Below are 18,312 nucleotides of genomic sequence, written 5' to 3'. Positions count from 1 at the left end.
GCAAGTTATTTTCTATATCTTCTCTTTTTATTTGTAAACTCCTAGCGTATTCTGAGGAAATTGAGCGTACCTGCTTATAGCTCTTGTAACATCCCATGACAGCTATAGTTGGTACAAAAGTTTTCCTTTTGACTCAAACATTGGACAGAAAAAACAAACAAACAAACAAACAAACCCTTATGTAAAACAGGAAATTAGCTCCTATTGGAACCAATTGGAAAAAGGAAACAAATTCGAACAAAGAAAGTCTGAGCTTTGCTTAGAACTGTGAACCCGCGATATCCCAACACTCTCCTTTCATGAATATCTGCGAGATATAGTGCGTACACAGGAGGAGGTACAGTCTCCTGTTGTACATTTCAAATGTGAGCGCAGGCTGTCAGAGGTAAGTCAGACAGTTCCATCGCTGGCATTTTTCAAAAGATCAATCACGCACGGACATCTCCGCGATACAGGCGTGGGATTACTTACAGCCACCATGCGAGGTTGAGACGTGGTGAGGATCTGGCCCTAAGCGCAGTACAGAAATTCATATTCAGATGGCTGAGAAATGAAGGCAGTCCTGCAAGAGCTCTGGGAAGCTCTCTGGGCTGTTGGGGTCTGTCACAGGCTTCCTGGTGACACCGGCAGCCGGTGCCATGTTGGAGCATCCCCACCTGAGGTGGCCCCTTCTCGTCCTCTTGTCCCTCGCTGATCTACGGTTAGCTTTGTGGGCCTGGAGTTACCCGCTGCCACCGTCCGTCCCGGGAGGGAAGGGCTTGGAGGTTCTAGGGACCTTCCCAACAGCACAACCCCAGCGTCGGTCAGGAGAGATTCAGCTCATCAACATCAGAGACCTAGTGATGGCTTAAAAACAGTCTGTGCTGGCTTCTGACGCACGAGGCGTAAGTTAAATCATAACCGAGTGCGTTGCTGACAGCACGTGGTGACAGGTGTTGTGAATAAGGTGGCACAGGGGCCACTGCCCTACATAGCGATTGTCAGTCACGGCCACTCCTCCTCCCGCTCCCCCTCCTAGGGACGCTGTGTCTAGCCAGGAGGGGAGCACGATTCGCTGTGCCCGGGGGTGGGAACCTGATGACATCGCAACCCCATGGGGCCATCACATCTCCCACCTGCGGCTGGACTGCCGTCCCTCTCAGGTGTGAAGCTGGGCACCCAGGCAGGCAGTGCCCCCTCACTCGGCCCCAGCATCAACACCATCTCCCACCAGCTGCAAAACACTCACCGAAACATCAGCTGAGTACAGACACCCGAAAACTGAGCGAAGACCCTGGAGGAAATAAATTATTGGTACAAGTGATATTTAAAAACCAAAAGGTATCAAAATGGTCATTCTGGGAAACTTCAGCATTTTGTTGGACTTCTTCATATTCATGTTGTGGTTTATTATAGTTTTTAAAAATTCCCTCTAGCAGAAGCACCCTAACCCTTAGGACTTTCTAGAATGTTCTCTGGGGCAGAGAAGCTCCAAACCCAGACCCTCCATCCCTTCCATCCTGTTGCCAGGAGGGCTGTCTCCCGGCAAACTCTCGGTTCTCTGTTCCTCTCCCCACTTGGCTCTGGGGCTGGCTTTTGACCTTGCATCTTGCTGATACCAACCTTCAGGTCCAGCTCAAGAGCTGCCTTTTCTGAGAGCGCCTGGAGAGCATCCTAATGAAAGGTGGCCTGCCCCCACTCTGCCCTGCTGGTCTCCCCCACTGTGCTCGTCACAGTTGGAAATGGCCCTGGTGGAGTCTGCCTGCCCACCGTCTCCCACAGGAGGAAGGTACCCCCCAAGGGGCAGGGATCCCATCCAGTTTTCTCACCACGACCATCCCTGAAGCCTGGCGACGTACCTGGAGCCGAGGATAAGCTCCGTGGGCATCGGGGGAGTGAAATGAACGGATATCGAAATCCAACACGCCTGTGTGCCCGTGGAAACTTCCGTTCCCAACTCCAGTCAACGCTCCCTGCTCCGAACCTTCACGGCACAATGACCCAAGAAGCGTTGTGACAGCTGACACAGTGTGTCACTGTCACCGCGGGCCAGGTGTCACCCTGGGTCACACAGAACACCAGCGATCCCAGCCCTCAGCCCGGAGCCCCCTCCAGCCACAGAGGCTGCCGTCTCTGCGCGCTGGGAGCTGTCAGGAGAGCAGGTGAAGGGCCGCTGGCTGGGCTTACCTCTGTCACCACCTCTCCTACCTCCCCCGCCACCGCCCAGCTGACTTGGGACAGTCGGAGTGAATTAAGAGGGACTCTTGGGAACGGTTTCTGAGAACTGGAAAATCCTGGGCAGTTGAGCACTGCAATTAGACAGATAGTAATTTCCTCTCTCCACACTGGCCACGAGATCCTGGCAGATACCGACACTACCCGAGGCAACCGACAGACCAGCTTCAGACACACACCGTCTGGGGGCGGGGGCCACGGTGCTGGACAGCGTGCCAAGCATTTTGCACAGACTGGTTTATTTTTTTCTTCACACCCAATTGAAGGGGCCTATTCTTATTTCCCTACTTTACAGATTAAGAATTGAGCTTTACAGACGTCAAGAGGCTTCCAGGATTTAAAATCAACTCTCTTGAGCACAGGATGGAAATTGCTTCTCTGGGTCTTGCAGCTCTGCATTTCCTGATCTCTGGAAAATTCTGAGGAAGAGGGAAATAATCCCCCTTCTGACATACGTAAAGGGCTTTGCAAAACACATCCAAGAGGAAAGGATTTTCTTCTTTGAAAAGCTTCACATTTAACTTTTAACTCTAGTGGAGAAGAGGCAGGGGGCGTGAATGTGGATGGAGAGACCCTCAGACCCTGGGCTTCGAGAGCACAGTGCAGTTCTATTAACTGGGCAGCTTTATTAAGCTGCGCCTGAGCCCAAAGCCAAGGTGTCTTTGTCTCCGAATGTCCTCCCCTGGGATAAGGAAGCAGAGGGCATGGTGCACAAGAGGCAGCAGGAAGTTATCACCCCAGACCTCCAGGTTCTGGTCCAAAGCATTTCCTTGGCTCTTGCCATCTAAAGCCTATTGATACAGAGCTAGCCTACTTCCTCCCCTCACCTGAGCAGGTTGGGGGTACCTTGGGGGGAAAGGGATGTTGTCCACAGACCTACCTGGTGGGATTGTAGATGAGTTAAAGGAGCTCATGTCCAGTAGAAATATGATGTGAGCCAATAGAGTAATTTTACAATTTCTAGTAGCCACATTATAAAAAGTAAAAAACAAAACAAAAAACTCAGGTGACAATATTTTTTTAATTGTGGTAAAAGACATATAACATAAATTTACCATCTTAACCATTTTTAAGCATACAGTTCAGTAGTGTTAAATATATTTATATCATCATGTGACAGATTGAGGTGACGTTAATTTTAATCATATAGTTTATTTAACCCACTGTATCACAAGTATTATCATTTCAACATGTAATCAATATAAAATGATTAGTGAGATATTTTACTAAGTCGTTAAAATCTGGTGTGTATTTTTTACACACCAGATTATTGAGATGTGCAGCACATCTCAATTTAGGCACTAAACTTTCAATGGAGATACTTGATCTCTATTGAGATCTTGTAAAATTTACAGTTGAAAAAGCAAGTTGGGGGACTTCCCTGGCGGTCCAGTGGTTAAGACTTTGCCTTCGGGCTTCCCTGGTGGTGCAGTGGTTAAGAATCCACCTGCCAATGCAGGGGACAGGGGTTTGAGCCCTGGTCCGGGAAGATCCCACATGCCGCGGAGCAACGAAGCCCGTGCGCCACAACTACTGAGCCTGCGCTCTACAGCCTGTGAGCCATACTACTGAGCCCGGGAGCCACAACTACTGAAGCCCGCGCACCTAGAGCCTGTGCTCCGCAACCAGAGAAGCCACCGCAAGGAGAAGCCTGCGCACCGCAACCAAGAGTAGCCCCCACTCACCGCAACTAGAGAAAGCCCGCAGGCAGCAACGAAGACCCAATGCAGCCAAAAATAAAATAAATAATAATAAAATAAATAAAGAAATTTATTTTAGAAAAAAAGACTTCGCCTTCCAATGCAGGAGGTGTGAGTTCAATCCCTGGTCAGGCATCTAAGATATCACATGCCTCCAGGCCAAAAAACCAAAACATAAAACAGAAGCAATATTGTAACCAACTCAATGGAGACTTTAAAAATGGTCCACATCAAAAAAAAAAAGAAAAAGAAAAAGCAAGTGGTTTCAAGAATACTTAAAGGTTGTTTAACAACTGAATTGTCAGTTTTTTAGAATGAAATTAAATAACATTAAAAATCCACTTCCTCCGTCACACAGGCCTCACGTCAAGCGCTCAATAGCCACATGTGGCTGGTGCCTACTGTGTTGGATAGTGCAGGTCAAGAGCTTCTACAAAGTGCTTTGTAAGCAGTAGCATTATTATTCTCTGGAGTAGCAGATGAGAGGAAATGGAAAGTTTCTCGACCTTGACCCTGACGGTGACTACACTCATCCTCAGAGCCGACTGATGGCTCCCGTTCCCCACCCCCGGCATCAGCTCAGGGCCAGCCCACCCCCAGCCCCGACAAGAGAAACCCTCTCAGCTTGACTTTTTCTCGCCTCGCACTCGCGGTTTCTGCATGAAGTTGCTGACCCAGGTTAATGAGGAGATTGGACCGGAAGGAGAAAAGAGACTTCAGCCCGAAAATTCAGGATCACCCGGTTTATTTTATCACTGGAAGATCACTTCAACAACTTCCTCCAGGAAATTGCAAAGGGAAGTCATTATCCAAAAAAGGGGGCGGGGATGACCGTCACATGAAGCCCAGATGCAGCCCCCTGCGTGGGGCAGGCTGGGGGCAGGGGCGGTGTTTCCTGGGCCATTTAACCAGGGTCCTATTTTTAAAGTTTCCTTTTCCACCATTATTTGTTGACCCTAATTGTTCCCATGCCCATGAGATGCGGCCCTGGACTTCCTCCCCCCGGCCTCGGGGTCGGGGCGGGCTCTCCCTAATTGCCTGTGTCCTGCCTTCCCCCCGAGTCTCCAGGGCAGGCAGGCCCATTCCCACATATGCTTCCAGAACCATCTTAATAGAGGGCAGCAGCGCCCAGCTGACGACATATGTTTAGCTGCTTGCTGAGGTCGGCCAAGCGTGCAATATCACGTTACATGAATGGGAAGGTCAGTCCCAAACAAGCTGCTTTTTACAAGCGCTGGCTTAAGGATTTGCTGCTAAATAGGGCTTACATGTGCGGGAGGGGGGTGGGTAATGGGCTTCTTGTGGAGCCCTGTTCTCTGCGTTTTGCATTGATTAGAAAGTTTCTGGTCTCCCAGGACAACGCTCCGTTTAAAAAAAACGGCTTTGCAGCCACTGGGGCTCCTGGGCCCAGGTCAACATCTGGGCCTGGAACAGAGAAAATGTGGGTTCGGGTCTCCTGATGTCTGGGGAGGGGGCTGCGATGGCCGGAGTGTCTGGAGGGGGAGCCACGGCCCTCTGCTAACTGGCACTGCATTTATGCTCCATTAACCCTGTGCAGGCCCCAGGGACAGATGGCGGCAAGGGAGAGAGAGAGAGAGAGAGAGAGGTAGGGGGGCTGTGACTTTTCTCACCTGCCCAGCTCCGGGCGGGGTGATAAGGCTGCCGCTCACCTGCTGGGGCCCTACAGCCTGCCCAGCCCACGAAATGCACCTGCACAAACTTGGCTCCAGAAACCATCATAGAGGACACCCAAGGCCTGCCTTGAACCTGAGCAGCCAGCCAAGAGCCTGAAGAATATTCTGCAAGTAAATCAGAAGGGCATTCAGGGCCCTTTTCAATAATGATGAAGATGAGAGCACTTCCTGAGCTCTGCCTCTGTCCTGGTGCTACACAGAGGGCGTCACAGGGGCCAACTGACTTCATCCTCTCCACCGCCCAGTGAGGCCAGCACTGTTGCTACACCCGTCGTAGAGCTGGGGAAATGGGGGCAGGACTACAGAAATAACAACAGAAAGAAGGTTTGCTTCAGCCAGAGTTCCTTCCTTCTTTCTTTTAAATTATAAAAGTGGCTTTTCAAAAAAGTTAATGATACAAAAGTGAATAAGGTGAGACTTAAAAGTATCCCAGTCCTGTGCCTCTCCTCACGCTGCTAACCATTTGGTGACTGACGTATGCGCAGTAATACATCTTTTATTCATTCAACAAACGTTCATTACGAATTCGGTACGAGTCAGGGCTTATGCTGTGGGCATAGATGAGCGTTTCGCAACCTTGGCGCTGCTGACACCCGCGGCCGAATAGTTCTCTGTTGTGGGGTCTGTCCACCCCCTACTTATCATAACCAAAAATGTCTCCAGACATTGTCACATGTCCCCTCGGTGCTGAAATCATCCCCAATGAGGACCACTGGTTTAGATAGATGTGGCTGAGTGTGGTTCTTTGCTTACTTCTTCCTCTTAGCACGACGTTGAGGCATCCTGACACTTCAGTTCCAACGTTGCTGCTTCACTCTTTTTGTGTCAGATTCCAGGGTATGGAGGGCTCAGAACTTAGTATGCCTCCCATTAATAGACGTTCTGGACTGATTCCAATTCCCCCATCATCATCAATGCGAAAGGCCCTTCTTTGTTCATACCTACATTTGTATCCACACACTTGAGTATTTCCAGGGGACAGATTCTTTCAAGCAAAATTGCTGGATCAAAGGTGTAAGCATTTAAATGTTTACTTCAAAATGCCAACGTCCACTCCAAAAAGAGGATTGTACCAGTTTACCCCCTCACCAAGTGCCCCCATCACGGACATGAACAGAAACCGTCAGAAAGATTGTTATGAAGAGAAGGATATATTTAACATGTTGGAAAAGAAGGATTACACTGTTTCATTCAGAGGGGCTCTGAGAGGTCTTTGGTTTACACGTTGCTATTAACATTTTTTTTACTCCTCAGGTGACAATTTCAAAATTTCCAACATGAGCATATAGAAGTTTAGCATCTTTGCTTTCAAAAATTAAGTTATTTAATAAACTAAAGGGGGCTCTGGGTTAGTGGCCCTGTTACAGAGTGGGCGAGGGAGGGGCTGCCAGGCCGGGGCAAACTCAGGGCTCCTCTGTTACCCCAGATAGAGGCTGAGTCCTGAGCCTCAGGGACATGTGGGTGGCCCAGGAGCATTGCCTCCTGTCCCCAGAGACCTGCACTCCCCTGGGACAGTGGCTTCCTAAAGAGGACAGGACAGCTCCCCGAGGCTGCCCTCTTCACCGTCCTGCCAGAAATCACCTGCTGAGAGTCTAGGGCTGCAGCCACACTTAAATGGGGGCCCTTGACATTGCCACCCCTTCTGATTACAAAACTGCTCAGCTTGCATTTCTTCCTCTTGATTAAAGGAATTTGAAGCAATACATTATTTTTCCTGTTTTTTAACAAAATTTTAATCAACTTTGTTTATTCATCAATCTCCCACCCATTTTTTTTTTTTTTTAATCTTGTTTTTCCAGCTTTTCCTTCTACCAGTAGATGGAAACACAAAATTTAGATTTGGAAGCAATTAATTACAAAGTTTTAATTTTCAAAATGTAACAACATCAAACATTGTGAATGTATTCACACTGAATTGTACACTTACAGTGGTTGAAGTGGTACATATTATGTTATATATATTTTACCACAATTAAAAAATAAATTTTTATTGGAGGATAGTTGATTTACAATGTTGTGTTAATTTCTACTGTATAGCAAAGTGAATCAGTTATACAAACACATATATCAATTAAAGGAATTTGAAGTAATACATTATTTTTCCTGTTTTAATAAAAACGGGCAAGAGAAATTGCCTTTATGGAACTGCAGGATAACATTGAAAGTGCCTTTATGGAATTGCAGGACAACATTGCTACTGCCTGTTTGATCAGAATGGGAAACACCAATCTTTATAAATCGTTTTCCAATGGACATATGCTGATCATCTATTTAAAATATTAAATGCTATCAAGTTTTAAAATAGCTAAACTATGCATATGGTACAAATTCTAAAAGTGCAAAAAAGTGACGCTGGGAACCGTCAGTTTCCCCCCCCCACCCTTGTTCTCCAGTCACGCAGTGGCCCTTCCCAGAGACAACCACTGTTACTGTTGGGTCGACCCCAAAGAAGTTGTTGATATTACCTGTTTTTCACCAGCAAAATATGGGAGTTTCATATGATTCAATGTGTAATTCCTAATTTCTTATTCAGAGACACTATGCGTGTATAAATATGCACATAAGTAGAATCTTCCTATTTCTTTCTTTATATAAACGATAGCATGTTATATGCACTATTTTTCATGTTGCTTATTTCACTCAACAATGGGTCTTGAAGATCCCTCAATTTCCGTGTATAAAAAAAATAGCCTCCCTCTCTTTTTAACGGCCACAGAGTATTCCGTTGAGTGGACGTTTCACTTTCTGTTTAGCCAGCCAACGATAAGGCACAACTAGATTGTTTCCAGTCTCTTGCTAGTGAGAACAATGCTGCAGAAATCGACCTCTGTGTACACATTCTGTCTCACAAGTGGGGGAGTATTTGTAGGATGCATTATTTGAGGTGGGATGGCTGGGCCAAGGGATGTGTGTCTTTTTAATGAAGAAATCTATTGCCTAATTGTCCCCCGTAGAAGTTGCGTGGATTCGTAGCCCGCGTAGCCTGACGGGGGTCCAGCTTGACACTGGGCCTGAGTTTCAGGCCCACAGCAATGAGTGCTCCCCGTGGCGCAGGCAGGAGTGATGATGCCAGGGGCGGGCTGGGAATTGCAGATCCTCTTGATGAGGTGCCAAGTCCAGTTGTGTCTCCTCCAAAAGATGGATAAGGACAGAGCAGCCCCCTTCTCTGTGAGCAGCACCCCAGCCTGGAAGGTGGTGGGTGGAGGAGGGGGAGGGGAGCACCATTCGCTGGCATGAAAACGCTTCCCTTCTCTCCACCTCCCCCTGCTCCCAATCCAAGAGGAGACTAGCTCAGGCCCCACTTCACAAAGCATTAGGTAGAAGACATCGTTGCCACATACGTATCTTCAGTTGTGACAAAAGCGTGTGTCACAAATTGACCATCCCTGGGTGGTACCAAGGAAGGAGCGCTGGTCTACCAGGACGGCAAACCAGTTGGCCGTCACTACTAGGCTAGGCATGGACATGCCAGAGGCTGGTCTTGGGAATCAGTTTGGCGAGTTTAAAATCTGTTCTTGGGGGACTTCCCTGGTGGTCCAGTGGGTAAGACTCCACGCTTCCAATGCAGGGGGCCTGGGTTCGATCCCTAGTCGGGGAACTAGATCCCGCGTGCATGCCGCAACTAGGAAGTCTGCAGGCTGCAACTAAGGGTCCTCATGCCGCAACTAAAAGATCCCGCACGCCGCGAGGAAGATCCCGAGTGCCGCAACTAAGACCTGGTGCAGCCAAAATAAGTAAATAAATAAATATATAAATTTGTTCTTGGAATTTGGCGGTCCAGTGGTTAGGACTCCGCGCTTCCACTGCAGGGGGCACTGGTTCCACCCCTGGTCAGGGAACTAATATCTCGCATGCCGAGCTGTGAGGCCAAAAAAAAAACAAAACAAAACTGTTCTTAAACCCTTTGATGCTCTCCCTGCAGAAGGGGAAGGCTGATTCTCTCCACTCGAGTGTGGGCTGGCCTCGGTGGTGAAATGATGGTTTGTATCTTCCGAGACTGACTCATACAAGGCCACATCCCCAGCTCTCTTCCTCATGGATTGCCTGCTCTGAGTGAAGCCAGGGGCCATGTCGTGAGGACACTCGGACAGCCTTAGAGAGGCCCTCATGGGGAGGACCCAAGGCTGCTCACCAACCACTGGCGCCTTGTCAGCCATGGGAGTGAGTCACCTTGGAACTGGATCCCCAGCCCCCCGAAGCCTCTGGATGATGCAGCTTTGGCCAACTTTTTGACTGCAGCCTCCTGAGAGTCCCTGAGTCAGAACTGCTCAGCTCACCTGCTCCTGAATTCCTAATCCATAGAAACTGGGAGAATGATACGTGTTTATTGTTGTTTTAGGCCACCAAGTTTGGGGTAATTTATTACACAGTAGTGGGTAATGAATGCCTGTGGCCAGGATGCTCAACTCCGTGAAAAGCCCCTTTTATCTGCTCCTTTGCCTCAGCTTCATGTCCCCCATTCCCTGCAAGGAGGCAGAAGACCTCTTCAAACTATGAGGAGCGGGACAGAGAGAAGATTCTTAAATCTTCCTCGAGGTTAACATGGCGGCTGTGTGGCCAATTACAAGTCAACAGGGTTCAGTATGCTGTACTCCCCACCTTCCCCAGCACACTGCCACCGTGGGGCATGGGTGCATTCTGTAACCTCACTTACCCTCAACTGTTTCATCTGCTAAATGGGTTGATAACCAAAGGCATAGTGTGAGCCCAGAGAGGCTCCAGAAGTCCCTTCAAGCATTGAGCCCCAGGTATCTATAAATCTTAACTCGCTCATCTGCCATGCATGCATCCATCCACTCAGCAAACTTGCGTTAAACATCTACCATGTCCCAGGTACCGTGCAAGGTGCTGGGGATACAAATGAGAACAAATCAACATCACTAGTATCAAGGGATGCCCAGCCAGTGGGAGAGACAGATGGAGAGATGGACAGGTAACACCTGATGTGATGGGGCTGAGACAGGGCTGTGGAGGAGCAGAGATATGCAGAAGTGAGCCATGTGACACCTGCTGCTCAGGAACCATAACATCAGGCATAGTGTGCCAGGCTCCTTCTCCCCTGCAAGGGTCGGAAGTGGAATCAGAGAGGCTCGGGATGTTAAAACAGATGTCCTGACAATCTGGCTGGACACGTGTGCTGAATAAGGCCCAAGATCATATAGAGCCATTCACTCTTTGAACTTGCTACGTTCCTTCCTGCCCCAGGACCTTTGCACATGATGCTTCCCCTCCACCAAGGTCACTCCCACCTCACCTCCTCCTCCCAGCTCAGGTAGTGGTGAGCTCCTAGTCACCGTCCAGGTCTCGGTTTAAACGCCTCCCTCCAGAGGGAGCACCTCTTTGTCCACATTCTCTATTCAGCACGGTTTGTTTCCTTCATGGCACTTTTCACAACTGTAATTGCTCTATTACATTAGTTTCCTTTTTTCCCCCCATCTTCCCCATTAGAATGTAGGTTCCAACCACAAGGTAGGGATCGTGTCTTGGGCACCACTGTAACCTCAGGGGCAAAATGTATCCAGTACTGAAAAAAAAGTGTTGGGTGAAATAATGAATGAGTGTATTAGTCACTGTATATTCTTGATCATTTAATTTTCACATCAAACTTTCAAGGAATTGTTGGCCTCGTGATTGCCTACCCATCATCATCACCCCACACCATACCCAGATGCCCACACATGGTTCTTCCTTCATGGGGAGTCGGATCCACCCTTCTGTGCTCAGGGAAGGTGGTGCCTCCCCAGCCCAGCCCAGGATATGAAATGAGGATGGTTCTAAACCAATTATGGTAATTCCATTCCTCCTCTCAGTGGCTGGGTTAGGCATCTGCCTATGATGCAGCTCTGGCCAATGAGACTTAAGGGGAAGCCTCCTAGGGCTGCCCAAACTGGAATGTACCCAGGAACCACTGGGCATCTTATTAAGATGCGGATTCTGATTCAGCAGGTCTGGAGTGGGGCACAAGACCCTGCACGTCTAATGAGCTCCCGGGTGATGTTGATGCTGCAGTCCGTGGACCACACCTTGAGTTACAAGGTCCTAAGGAGTTTCTGGGCAAGATTTTCCTCCCCTACAGAAAGAGACCCACAAAGAGAAGCTGTCTTTTCTGTCGTTATGCAGGCACGTGCTGCTAGCAGCTGCCACTGCAATTGTGACTGGCCACAGCTGGCCACCTGGGACAAAACCAACATGGGGAGGTGGGGCAGAGGGAAGTAGGGAAGGCTCTGGGGTCTGTATGACATCACAAAATCTCCTAACCAACCCCAGAACTGCTCATGTGGGACAATAAATGATGATTTTTTTTAAAAAAAGCCAAATTAAGTTTGGGACTCTTTTACTTGCAGCCTAAAGCATCATGACTGATGCTATAAATGGACCACTTGGTGTAGAGCACAAAAGACCAACCTTGGAACCAGACCAATCCTGGTACTTATCTCTGCCCCTTAGTGGCACTGCCATTTCTCAGCTTCACCAAGCTTCGGCTTCTTTGTCTATACAAAGGGTTGTTTTGACCATCAGTAAGAGGATGCATGCGTGCTAGAATCCTCTAGCACAGCACTGTCCAATAGAAATAAAATGCAAACCACATACGGACTTTTAACTTACCTAATAGCCACATTCAAAACCTAAAAAGAGACAGGTGACATTAATTTTAATAATATAACTTATTTAGCTCAGAATATTACCATTTCAACATGTATTCAATAAAAAAATTTGATATGTTACTTTTTTTTTTTTTTGGTACTAGGTTTTTGAACTCTGGTGTGTATTTTACACTATGGTACATCTCAGTTCAGACCAGTCACATTTCAAGTGCTCAAGAGCCACATGTGGCTAGTGGCTGCTGTATTAGCTTCATTCTAACACAAGACTGGACTCATAATAAGTATTGTAGAAAAATGGATTACTTCATGCTGCTCTTAACATGGGCAGTGGAAAGGAAGAGACTCTGAATTTCCAAACACAGTAACTCCCATACTGGAAGTCAACTGGTGATGGAGTTCTGCTGCTTTGGGTCAACTCTTAAAATCCTGGACATCTACTCACCTGCATGGTCTGCACAGAAAACCAACAATGGGAAGACAAATGATAACACAGCATTTCTCAGCAGCATCACCTGGGACTAAGGCAGTGACTCAAGCAAAGGATTTGTATTAAATGACTGCCGTGAATTATATTTAGGGAGTTTCTGATTCCCTCTAATCACTGCTTTTTAAATGTCGTGTCTCCTGCTCAATAATCTTCAATGTGTCCCTTCTTTCTTTTGGGTTAGTGTTGAAGTCCTGGGGCTTCTAAACTCTTCCAGAGCCCGAACACACCTCACTTGATGCAATTCAGTCTTCCCTTTGTCCAGTTTAAGTCCAGGTAGCCTCAGGCCAGGCCTGTGGGTTGTCAGGGAGGAGGACGAAGATGTACACGATGGTGCTGAAACCAAGGGCTTGGGCCAGCGTGGGTGGAGCCAGGCTGGCTGAGATCACAGCCGTCCGCAGCAACATGTCAGTCATGGTGCTCACTGAGCGTGTTCATGCACGTTAACTCACTTGGTTTCTGCAACAACTCCACGAGGTAATGTGGTGGATGTTCATTGTTTTTGTCTGCCCTGCATTATTTTCTCATTTCTGGTAAGGGCACCCCTTTACACCCCACCCCGCCCCTTCTTTCAGGAATCTGCTCTCTGCACTCTCTCAGTGTGGTTATGATGGGCATTACCAATCACGTAAACCACTCCTCACCCTGTGCCACAGGGAGGCCCATGACCCAGGCCAGGCCAAACTTACCACCCCCTTCCCTAGGCAGTGAGCGGACCTGGGAGCTAAGCATGTGTCATGGATCTGGCCAATCAGAGCCTTTGCTGGGATCTTTATATACTGATGTGAGCTGGTTAAGCTGTGGAGATGTAAGAATGAAGCTCGTCTTCATCAAGTCTTGAGGCAAGTGGAAGAAGCCTCTTAGAGAAGTTGAGCATGAGGCCAACTTGCAAGAGAAGAAGAGATGAGAGAGGGAATGGAGAAGGGAGAGAGGAAGTGATAGCTCATTGGAACCCCTAGATCCAGCTATGCCTGAAGCTGGCACCACCATTTATCTTCTTTCATGTCATGAACCTTCCTGGGATCTTTTACTTCAGCCAGTTGGAGTTGGAGTTCTGTCACATGCAACCAAAATAGTTCCAACTAATATAAGTAAAGAATAGCCCCTCCATTGCATGGGTGACAAGACTGAGGCAAAAAGAGGCTAAAAGATGATTCCAGGCCACTTAGGACACAGAGCCAGGATTTGAGTCCACATCATTGGGCTTTTCATCCTATGCTCTTTCTACTACGTCCCCTACCGCACTTAGTCTGTATTAGTTTCCCATGACTGCTGTAACAAATTGCCACAAACTTGGTGGCTTAAAACAACAGAAATGTATTCTTTCATAGGATCTGGAAGTCAGAGAACAGGACTAATACACTGGGCTAAAATCAAGGTATTGGCAGGACCTCACTCCCTCGGGAGGCTCTAGGAGAGAATCCATTCCTTGCCTTTCCAGCTTCTGATGGCTGCTGGTGTTTCTTGGTTTGTGGTCCCTCATTCCAATCTCTGCCTCTGTCTTCAATGGCCTTCTCCTCCCCTGCATGTGTTTGTCTAGTCTCCCTCTGTCTCTCTCTTAGTTGTGATGGCATTTAGGGCCCACCTGGATAATGCTAGATTATTCCCTCATCTCAAGATCCTTAATCACATCTGCAAAGATCCTTTTTCCCAATAAGATAACATTTACAGTTTCTGGGGATAAGGAGCTGGTATCTTTGGATGGGCGTTATTTAGCCAAATACACTGTCTAGGCTACCTGGGATTTAGTGCTTAAACGTGATGAATCAGTCCTGAGAAAAACCTGGCCACTATCCAATTGTCCAGTCTCCCCAACCAGATGGTTAGCACCTTCAGGGTCCGGCCCAGCCCCAAGTGCCCCACAGTGGCCAGCACGGGGTGGGCGAGCACCGGAGTCTATCCTGTTTCAGCCCCCCTTCTCCCAGGTTGAGCACTGAAGATCAGGTGTAAACGAGAGGAGTTCCTGCTGCCAAGGTATTGCACCCCTTTTTATGGACCCTTTTCTCATTTCTCAAGGCAACGTCTACTGCTCACTTTAATTTGCATCTTTTGGTTGTAAGAAACAGTCACCACAGGTAGCCCACATAACGGGGCTGTTATTATTACACTGAGCTGCATGTGGGAGGCAACGCAGGGGTCTAAGTGCCTGGACTGGAATCCCAAGTCTGCCATTTCCCAGCTGTGAATCTTGAACAAGTTACTTACCTGCGCGGAATCTACGTGGAGACCTAAGGGTCAGGTTTACAGGATAGTAAATGAGAACCTTGGTAACTTGGCAGTGTTTCTAGCACAGAGCACTCAGTAAACGTTAGGTTATTATGACTGCCACATGGAATCCGCATCTGCCTCTCTCTTTTTAAAATGACTGTCTCAAGTTCTAAACGTTAAGGATTATTATTTCTACCGAATAGAATCTGAGGGTTATAAAATGACTCCCTTGGGCCCCTCGTGGTGCCTGCGTTCTCAGTCAGGCTGCACACTATCTCTGTTGCCCAGGGCCCCTGACCAACCCCAGAGCATCCTTTCAGCGTCTGCCTCCATCCCTATCAGCAGATTCTTCCACCGCTCAGGGGAGAACCCGGTTTGCCCTCGGCCCTGGTCTGAGCAGCTCTGGGAAGGGGAGGGTGGTTGGGGGCGAGGTTGGAGGCGGGGCTGGAGGCGGGGCTGGGGCGGGGCTGGAGGCGGGAGAGTCTCAGGTGCAAAGCTTGTTCTCTCCCCAGGGCAGGGCCTGAGATGCGGGGTGTGAGCAGCGCGGGGCCATGCCGTCTCTTCCGCCCGTGCTTGTTCCCACCTCTGTGGCTTAGTTCATGCTCTCCTTCTCCACGCAGCTGGTTTACCCTTCCTCCAGCCCTGCATGAAACCTCCTTACAGCTATCCTCAGGACCCTCGTAACTGTCCTTCTTGGAGGATCGTCTTCATTACCTGTATCAGGATACACATGCCTTTGCAAATCCTTCCCTAAGCCTGGGGCTCCTTCAGTGTTTCTGTCCCGTTTTCTTCATGGGACATAACTACAACAATAGCGTTCACGGTAATAACCATCATCTCAGCTAACTATTGTGTAGATGCCGTATTTGCCAACACTGCGCTAAGTCCTCTCATGCGGTTTAACTCATTTCATATCACATGCACGCACGCGCGCACACACACACACACACACACTCTATATGGTAGGTACTATCAGAAGTTTTATTTTGTTGATGACGAAGCTGAGCGACTGCAAGGTCAAATAACCACATGTTAGTCCCCTTTTCTTGCTCAATAAATCCCTAATAAATAAGAATGAATCGTGCAGCCCCACAGCAATATTCTAAAAAACAAAAAACAACAAAACGAATGTTTTTTTCTGATTACAAAGCAATATCTGCTCACTGTAGAAAATTAGAAAAATACAGAAAATCACACTAAGAAAAAGTAAAAAATCACCCATAATATTTTAGTTGCAACTATTTCCAGTCTGTCTGTCTGTATCTCTGCATTTTCCAGGGAGTTACTTTTTTTTTTTTAATTTTTTAAAGGTCTTTATTATTTTTTTTTAAACATCTTTATTGGAGTATAATTGCTTTACAATGGTGTGTTACTTTCTGCTTTATAACAAAGTGATTCAGTTATACATATACATATGTTCCCATACCTCTTCCCTCTTGCGTCTCCCTCCCTCCCACCCTCCCTATCCCACCCCTCTAGGTGGTCACAAAGCACCGAGCTGATCTCCCTGTGCTGTGCGGCTGCTTCCCACTAGCTATCTATTTTACGTTTGGTAGTGTGTATATGTCCATGCCACTCTCTCACTTCGTCCCAGCTTACCCTTCCCCTCCCCATATCCTCAAGTCCATTCTCTAGTAGGTCTGTGTCTTTATTCCCGTCTTGCCCCTAGGTTCTTCATGACCATTTTTTTCTTAGATTCCATATATATGTGTTAGCATATGGTATTTGTTTTTCTCTTTCTGACTTACTTCACTCTATATGACAGACTCTAGGTCCATCCACCTCACTACAAATAACTCCATTTCGTTTCTTTTTATGGCTGAGTAATATTCCATTGTATATATGTGCCACATCTCCTTTATCCATTCATCTGTTGATGGACACTTAGGTTGCTTCCATGTCCTGGCTATTGTAAATAGAGCTGCAATGAACATTTTGGTACATGTCTCTTTTTTTTTTTTTTTTTAAAGAAATTCACGTTCTTTTATTTATTTATTTATGACTGTACTGGGTCTTCGTTTCTGTGCGAGGGCTTTCTCTAGTTGTGGCAAGTGGGGACCACTCTTCATCGTGGTGCGCGGGCCTCTCACCATCATGGCCTCTCTTGTTGTGGAGCATAGGCTCCAGATGCGCAGGCTCAGTAATTGTGGCTCACGGGCCCAGTTGCTCCGTGGCATGTGGGATCTTCCCAGACCAGGGCTCGAACCCGTGTCCCCTGCATTGGCAGGCAGATTCTCAACCACTGTGCCACCAGGGAAGCCCCCATGTCTCTTTTTGAATTATGGTTTTCTCAGGGTATATGCCCAGTAGTGGGATTGCTGGGTTGTATGGTAGTTCTATTTTTAGTTTTTTAAAGAACCTCCACACTGTTCCCCATAGTGGCTGTATCAATTTACGTTCCCACCAACAGTGCAAGAGGGTTCCCTTTTCTCAGGGAGTTACATTTAAGCCATGCTTTTTAATGGCTTTCAGGCCTCTGGGCCTCTCTGTTTGGACATTTAAGTTGTATCCAAATTTTCTTTTCTGCTATTTCAACGTTTGACAACTATTCTTTAACATGCTATCTTTGCCCATGTTTCTAATGATTTCTTTAGGATAAAGGGTCTGCACCTTGAAGCTCTGGATGCACTTTGCCACGTGCCTGGGAATGGGGGTTGCAAGTACCGGTCGCTCCAGCCAAGTGCAGAGGGCGCTGCTTGTTCACCTCTTCACCAGCTCGGCGGCTTCTGTTTTTACTATGCCATCCTTGCTGCTGTTTTCACTGCATTTTTAAGTTACTAATGACATGAATTTATTTTCTTTTTCTCTATGCAGTTTGTTGGCCGTGTGGGTTTCCTGTCCTGTTCTTTATAGCACAGACTTTGAACGTCTCCCCAGTTTATATGCCATTTTCTCCTTATTATCCCTTCATCTTGATCCACTTAAAGAGCAATGCTGGCTATAGGCCTTCTCTGTTTGTTTGTTTTTTAATGTTTTAATTTTATTTATTTATTTATTTTTGGCTGTTTTGGGTCTTCGTTTCTGTGCGAGGGCTTTCTCTAGTTGCGGCAAGCGGGGGCCACTCTTCATCGTGGTGCGCGGGCCTCTCACTATCGCGGCCTCTCTTGTTGCGGAGCACAGGCTCCAGACGCGCAGGCTCAGTAGTTGTGGCTCACGGGCCTAGTTGCTCCGCGGCATGTGGGGTCTTCCCAGACCAGGGCTCGAACCCGTGTCCCCTGCACTGGCAGGCAGATTCTCAACCACTGCGCCACCAGGGAAGCCGCCTCCTCTGTTTTAAAGATGGGATGAACAATGTTACGGCATCGACTCCATGACCCAGTTGGTTTTCAGGTCACCCCACCCAGCTATGCTGTTCTTGCCACTGTACCCCCTCCACGCGGGAACGACGTAGGCCCCGTGGGGAGATG

The 18,312-nt window shown here is 47.8% G+C and overlaps 1 long non-coding RNA gene across 1 annotated transcript in view; it reads left to right on the top strand.

Annotated features, from left to right (window-relative positions):
* The first annotated feature begins 3,792 nt into the window (after positions 1-3,792).
* Positions 3,793-18,312, top strand: part of LOC309644467 — a 93,445-nt gene continuing 78,925 nt past the window's right edge. Inside the window, exon 1 of the long non-coding RNA XR_014254446.1 lies at positions 3,793-4,173. This is a non-coding gene — a long non-coding RNA (uncharacterized lncRNA). The remainder of the gene's footprint in view (positions 4,174-18,312) is intronic.

This window comes from Balaenoptera physalus, assembly GCF_965194825.1.
Source record: "Balaenoptera physalus genome assembly, chromosome: 16".
In the NCBI taxonomy this organism is placed as follows: domain Eukaryota; kingdom Metazoa; phylum Chordata; class Mammalia; order Artiodactyla; family Balaenopteridae; genus Balaenoptera; species Balaenoptera physalus.
Note: the sequence above shows the minus strand (reverse complement) of the source record. Positions and strands in the feature narration are given on the sequence as shown.